General features: G+C 41.0%; 1 long non-coding RNA gene across 4 annotated transcripts in view; it reads left to right on the forward strand.

The window, feature by feature from the left end:
- LOC104876965 overlaps positions 1–7,619 on the forward strand; it is a 228,846-nt gene that overhangs the window by 150,143 nt on the left and 71,084 nt on the right. For 3 of the 4 annotated variants that reach the window (XR_004518552.1, XR_004518550.1, XR_004518551.1), the window contains exon 4: positions 6,185–6,275. The exons of the other annotated variant lie outside the window; for it this stretch is intronic. This is a non-coding gene — a long non-coding RNA (uncharacterized LOC104876965). The remainder of the gene's footprint in view (positions 1–6,184; positions 6,276–7,619) is intronic. 4 annotated transcript variants of the gene reach the window in all.

Raw genomic sequence — 7,619 nt, forward strand, 5'->3', positions numbered from 1 at the left:
AAAGCTATCGTGTCAACCCTGCCTGGATCTTTTGCCAGCTGTGTGACCTTGATAAATGACTTAACCTGTCTGCACTTGGTTTTCTTCATCAGTAAACTAAGGATCATAAAAGCAACTACCTCAATGTGATTACTCTGTGAATGAAATGAGATGATCCATGTCAAGCTCTTAGAACCCGCTACTTTGCAAATACTTTGTGATTACTAATTATTTTTTATTAAATATATGAGATCCAATGATAATTGGATGTGGACAATCAGCTAGAGTGTACTGGGCTGGGTAGGGAACTGTTCTTGGGAGCAAGAAACATGAGAATATTGTGACTTCTCCAAGAGGATGGAGGGGTTGCTGAGTGTGCAGAACTGAACTTTCTTCTTCCTTCTTCAGGAGAACTCCTGCTAATGCTGCCTCAGTTGTGTGTTTGTAGGATAGATTCCTGTCATACCTTCATATTCTCTTTAAACCTTACAATAAGCTTCTAATTCTAAGATGGGTATGTGGTTGTCTCCATTTATACAGATGAATAAGCCAAGTCTCGGTACTATGTCAGGAGAGGTGGATCAAAAGGAAAGAGATGCGAGTCTGGTTGATACTCGGGTCTCCTCATCTTCAAATCCAGAATTCTTGCCACGACCCCAGGTTGTTCTCATCCTTTTGTTCCTTTACGGGCTTTGCAAAGCCCAGGTGAATTTACAAAGCCCCATAAATGCTACAAGTTCTGGTCTTCCTGTCTCCCTGGAGCCAGAGGGTAGAATGAGAAGGGTGGAGCAGGTGGTGTCCTAATTTTGCTTGAGTTTCTATTGAAAGAGTCCAACCCCTTGGAAACCAGCGCTATGAGTCTAGAGATCTCTGGAAACCACAGAGGAGAGAGGGGTACAATGAGTAGCCATCCTTTGAAGAGTGACCCAAAGAAGAAGAGAGAGGAAGGGGAAGAAGGTTAGTCTTTTCCAGGCTCCAAGGCTAGAAATTAGTCACTGCATTGACTGTTCATACCACCATGAGGTCATCAATACCATTTACATTTTTTTATACCAAGAGCCAGAGAAATTAGGTACCCAAATTCTTAACCATTCTGGTATGACAGTGCTACCTTCAGGTAAAGAAATAAGGAGCTGGGACATTGTATTAGGTTAGCCACTTCTCACTCACTGTGTATCTTTTTACTCACCCAAGAAAGTGTTCTTCCTTTGATTACTGGATTTGTGAGGACATTCCGGCAAATTAAGCACTGATAAAGGGGCTTGGTGGAGTAGGAGTGGGGGAAGAGCTTTTGCTTACTTCACAAGGCTTAAAGTGTATCTGTTTCTAGCTTATAATAAAAATAGTAACTAATGAAGAAGGGGCACTTAAATGGAACATACTGACTGCCAGGAAATGTGCTCAGTACTTTTTATACATTACTTCATCTAACATTCAACCCTATGAATTAACTACGATTATCACCATCCCATTTACCATCGGAGAGATGGGAGGTTCAGTGAAAGTGGAGTAACTTCTTGCTTCATGCTCATACAGGTACTCAATGGCATAGTTTATTCCATTCTTAACCTGCAATTTATGCTATCTTTTGAAGTTCAGGAAAACTCCCTGTTAGTTACATGACAAGGTGGGCATGGCACACAGCATCCTGATGCCTGCATGCACCCCAGAAGGCAGCTCAGCTCCTGAGGCTAATTTCCAGTATGAACCTAGAATAGTAATAGTAGCTTCCAACCTTGGATTCCATCCCTGAATGGGAAGCCCATTCCCTCTGAATGTTGTATCGAACACATAACCAGGTTGCACAGACCACTGGTTACTAGACGGATACTGAGGACACAGGCTTTGTTGTATGAAAGACCTAAAATTCCAGTCATATCACTTCTGAGCTCTTCGACCTTGGAAAGGGGATTTAGTTGGTTTGTGGTTTCCTCATGTGAAGAACATGATTAATAACAATACCTAATGTTTTGATCACTATTCTTTTCTAACCAATTATCTCCAAATTTAGGGATTAAAACAACTGCATGACTTTGTGGATGAGAAAATTAAGAAAGGCAAGGCTGAGCAGATCTGGTATGGGGACTTTTGCATGACTGTAGTCTAGAGTCATTTGAGGATGCTGTCATCTGAAGGCTCCACTGACCTGGGCATCCAAGGTGGTCCACTTAATAGCTGGCCAGCAGTGTCAAGTGCTGTCTAAGGCACCACAAAGCTGTTCTTGGGAATGTGTATACATGGCCTCTCCAGTTTGGCAGCCTTTGGGTTTAACTTCTTATTATGACAACTCAGAGCTCCAAAAAGGGTCCTTTCTAACGGGAAAGCTTCATTACCTTATATGGCCAAGCTTTAGCAATCAGCCCTTCAAGCCAGGTATAGTGGTGCACACCTGAAATCACAACTACTTGGGAAGTTGAGGTGGAATGGGAGGTTGGTGGTGAATTTGGGGCTAGCCTGGGTAAATTAGTGAGATTCTATCTCAAAAAAGTCGATCAATTTTATTGCACTCTATTAATTATGAGTGAGATGAACCCAGCTAGGTTCAAGGGGAAGACGATTAAAATCTGCTTCTAAATGGATTGAGGGAAGAGTGTAGAAAAGTGTGTCTAATGGGTGGTATTATTGCGGTCATCTTTGGGAAATGGAATCTGCCACCCATGCATTCCAGTCTTATAAATGGATTGAATACAAGGCTGTAAGGAAAGCACTTAAGACAGTTCTTAGCATATAGAAAATGCTTGCTAAAGATTTGATAGGGTTATTAGATATGACATGTTCGGGAGATGTCTTTCAACATACCAGTTGATGAAAAAGGTCGAAGAAAAAGAAAAGGGGTTACTGGTGATGAAATGTTGACAGTATTTGCTCACTGGCAAGAGCAAAGAAGATGAGATTTCCCCAGTGAGCAGAATCTTCTGACCTTTAACTGGCAAATGGGCCCCAGGGGAGAGAAGGACTCTTGCTAGAGGACAGAAATGGATTGTGCTACAGAATGGCTTGGAGTCTCGAGTATGGGGATGTGCAATTCAGGAAGAAGGAAAGAGGAGAAGAGAACAAATGCTAGGCTGGCTGGGGCAGGAATAGCACATCCTGGACTCTTACTGTAGAAGAAGAAGAAAAGACAAGTCCTAGGAAGGATCAAGAGTCCACCAGCCTTGTGGGGAGCCAGCATGCAGTTCAAAGGTGTGGCGTTCAGTCCATGGAGACTGGAACACTTTGGGCCTGTGTCTCGGCGGGTCCCCAAGGATAAGGAAGTAGGTCCACAAACCTGAAGTGTAGGAGAATGAATCTGGAAGAGTTCTTAGTTTCCTATATGAAAAATATCTGAATTTCTGGAGAAGTCTAGGGGAAAAAAACACTTCTCTGTTTTACTATTGCTCCCAAAGTAAAATCCAAACTCCACAACATAACTCTCAAGACCTTGACCATAATTTGTTCTTGGATATTTCTACACTCTCATCTTGCATTCTACTACTCGCCAGACCCTCAGTTCCACCAAGTATCATTCAGATCTTTAAGTTCTAATCTTCTTGACTCAGGATCTTTGTACATGCTCTTTGCTAGGCTTAGAATAGTACTTCCGTCCTCCCTTTGCATGACTAGCTCCTCTCACCTTCCAGATCTCAGCTGCAACATCAATCAAGACTTTCCTGATCTCCTAAACTGGCTTCCCCTTCTTAGTCTATTTTGTGTTGCTGCAACAGAATACTTGAGATCGGGTGATTCATAATGAACAGAAGTTATTCACAGCTGTGGAGGCTCGGAAGTCAAAGATCAAGGGCCTCACATCTCGTAAGAGTCTTCTTGCTACATAATTCCATGGCGGAAGGCAGAAAGACGAGAGGGCCAAACTGCTCCTTATAAATGCAGTAACCCTACTCATGAGTGTGGAGCCCTCAACCTAAGCATCTCCTCAAGTTTCCACTTTGTAACACTGTCACAATGGCAACTAAAGTTCAGTACCAGGGTGGGTGGGAACAAACATTCCAACTAGAGCACAGTCTTGCTCTCTTTTAAAGCACTCTGTTGTCTTCTTCATATCATTTATCTCCAGTTTTGTATTTATGTCTTAACTACATCTTCATTGATTGTCTTTTCCCCCATTTGACTACAAGCTATATGAAGACAGGGGCCATGACTTTTATTTTCATTTTATATGCTTAGCACGTTTCCAAGTGCCTGTCACTCAGCAGCTGTTCAGTCCATAATCTCAGTGTTGGTTAACCAGAGGGTTTGGATATTTTCCATCTGGAGGCCACCCAGATAGGGAAGTTTAATGGAAATGGTGAGAGTAGAGGTGGCTTTGTCCCTTCAGGTGAGCATGTGGTATCAGGGGCTGGCGAGCTTTTGCTTCTGAGAATCAAGACACCTTGAAGGTGACTGTAGCTGATCTTCTTTCCCTAGTGGGATCCTTCTGATATGGCTTTCCAGGAAACATTTTTTTCTGTGCTTTCTTTTTTTGTGGTTTGGTTGTCAGAAAATGAAAATTCTGTTCCCCAATATACTGTTGCTACCAGGAAACAGTATAATTTATAGTCTGTCATTTGAGATGGGCTCTGTTGGGGGCCATTTCACAGGGCAGGCTGCTCTCCTTTTCCATGAAACATCCCATCTTTATAATGTATCTTTTTAAAAAAATCTGTACTTAATTTTAAAAGTTTTAATTTTTATTAGTACTTGTTTGCAGTACATAATAATTCTCATTGAGAGGAGTAGGTATATGAATATTACACATCTCAGAAAACTTAAGAGAGCATAAATTCACATATGTATGCACAGACACTCATATACACACCCCTAATACACACCTTATAAATTCAACCACATGCACTCTCGTGAGTAGTGAGATGGTAAATTATATGTCACACATATCCATCCATTTTCTGCTGTATTAGTAGCAAAACTAGGGTGGCTCAGTCCCTTTTTGAAACAAATGTGCAACGTGCCTCTTGAGAGAGGCTATTTACAAAACTACCTGCCACCATTTCCTCCTGGTATCCATGCCTTCTGCAATTTTCTATACCTCCTCACATCTAGTGGCAGAGTCCACTTTGTCACCCCTTGAACCTGGGGTGGCTTTGTGACTTGCTTTGGCCAGATGAAAGTTATGGAAGTGGCATTGTACTGTCCAAAGCTTACTTCTCAAGAGACCTTAAACACGCTCTTCATCTCTTGGAAATGTGCCTGGTTGCCATGGAAACACATCTAGGCCTTCTGTTGAAGGATGAAGACCATCCAGTACTGAGATTAACCGTCATCCTAACTGAGCCCCTTCTAGACCAGCATTCTCATCAGGCAGCAGACACCTCAGTGAAACTGGCCTCACCCAGACTAGAGAACTTGTGAGAAATAATAAACGGTTGATTAAAATCACTATGATTTGAGAAGTTTGTCCCTATAAAAGAGCTAATGAACTTCCTTACATGGAGGGTTAAATGTGACTTTTTCCTGTGGTATGGTTTGGATGTAAAATGTTCCCCCCAAACCTCATGTGTCCAGAGGTGACACTTTTGGAAGATATTTGTATCAAGGGTATGCTATGCTGATCAGTGCATCAATCCATTGATGAGCTCATAGCTAAATGTACAATTAAGAGGTGGGGCTTAATTGGAAGAGGTAGGTCACTTGGGCTGTGCCTTTGGAAGGTACATCTCTCCTTCTGGCTCTTCTCTGTCTCTCTGCTTCCTGGTTGCTAAGGCAGAGCAAAACTTTCCTCAGCCACACCCTCTTGTCATGTGGTTTCTGCCTTGGAGGCAACAGACCATGAGCAAAACCCTCCGTTACCGTGAGCCGAAATAAATTTATCCTCCTTTATGTTGCACGTGTCAGATATTTTTGTCCCAGTGATGGAAAAAAAGGACCAATACATTCTGAAAGTAATATGTCTTCAAAAGTCAATGTCCATGTAGTGTCCTGAAGCAATTCTACCAATGATTATAAAGCTTCAGAGGGATGTGAGCCAAGAGCACTGCTTTAGAGTCAAAGAGATTTAGATCTTTATCTTGACTCTGACCATGTGACTTTGGGTGAGTCTCTTGACATCCCTGGACCTTGGTTTCTTTATGTGGATATTGAAAGAGTAATTTAAGCTGCTTTCAGGATCTTCAGTCTCTGGCACATATTTTGTGGTCCTGTAATTCTAAGTCTTCGCTATCTTCATTTATAAAGTAAGAAAGGATAATCCACAACTCATTCTTTTTTACAGGATTATCCAGAAGGATAAAGTGCTATTTCCTTGATGACACTGACACTTTCAAGAATGTGAGTGTCTTTGCAGGAGGAACAGGCTTCTTGAGGTACTGTCTTTGGAATAATTCACTGGATTTTATCAAATATGTGAACACAGATTTTCAGTTAATATTAGAAGCTAGGCTGGAACTGATGACTGTGGCCCCCAGGCAGTCTTTATAAGATCTATCCAAAGAAGTGCAAGGATCCTATTGTAACATATGCCTTGTCTTCTTCTTTTCTCTTGGATATTCTCCGGAGATTAATGAAACTTGAAGTATGATGTGAAATTGAGTTTTCCATCCAAAAGGTCCAGCACAGCCATAAACATGAAGCACGATGATTAGAAGATACAGTTGCTTGGAGTTCTTTGCATAGTTCTGACCACACATGGATAAGTATAGTTACTGAGTGGGGAAAAGTTCTTCCTGTGACGTTCTAAATGGATTCTAATAACTGAATGAGTTCTAATAACTTAACTAACATTTATTATATACAATATATTACACATAATATACTATAATATAATCCACAATGTATTATATTTAATATAATATAATTTATAATATATTAACTGAAAGATGGAAATTTGGGAGTGCTCAGTGAGAAACAGAAATCTGGAGTCTGGTTTCAGATGGTGTCAATAACTGAGAAGACAGCATTGCAGATAAACTGTGGGATTATGGAACCAGAATAAGGAATGTCCACAAGGGGACACCAAAATCAAGTCCAGTAGAGTGCAAAAGTCCTAGGGGAAGTCAAGGTCAAGTGCCATGCACCACAGTCACCAGCTATGCTAACATGAAAAAGGATGAAGTAAGCAGGACAATGTTTTAGAACAAGCCAAATAGTGCATTGTTCAGAATTTTTTTTACTGAAAATCACAGAAAAATCCAATTTAGAATTATTTAATCGTAGAGATTATTTTGTAGATCATAAAACTGGAAAGTTCAGTGGCTAAGCTTGTTTTCAAGTATGGCTTGCTGTTGGAGTTGAGATGATGCCACCAGGACCATTTTCTCTGTGTCTTGGTTCAGCCCTCCTTAGTATGTTAACTATGACAGATTCTCCTTCAAAGTCACAGGAAGTCTGCCACCTCACCAGATCTTCTATCCTCTAAAACCTATACCCAGAAGAGAGAAACTCACTCAAAAGCTTATAAAAATTTCTAGATTTGATTACTTTGGGCCTAATGAGGCCATGTGATTATTCTTGAAACCAATCCCAGCTTCTAGCATTATGCTACATACTAATTAGCTTCAGTTAATTAAGATCTACCCAAGAGCTGTTGGGGTCAATCTCACCCAAACCCAAAGCTGAGAATGGAGAAAGGTTAGCTTCCCAAAAGAAGTCCCAGTTTATTAAAAACAAAAAAACTAAAAAAATGAGATGCAATACTATGCTCACTTTCA

The sequence above is a fragment of the Fukomys damarensis genome, unplaced genomic scaffold, assembly GCF_012274545.1.
Source record: "Fukomys damarensis isolate Sample0158 unplaced genomic scaffold, DMR_v1.0_HiC HiC_scaffold_23, whole genome shotgun sequence".
NCBI lineage: Eukaryota > Metazoa > Chordata > Mammalia > Rodentia > Bathyergidae > Fukomys > Fukomys damarensis.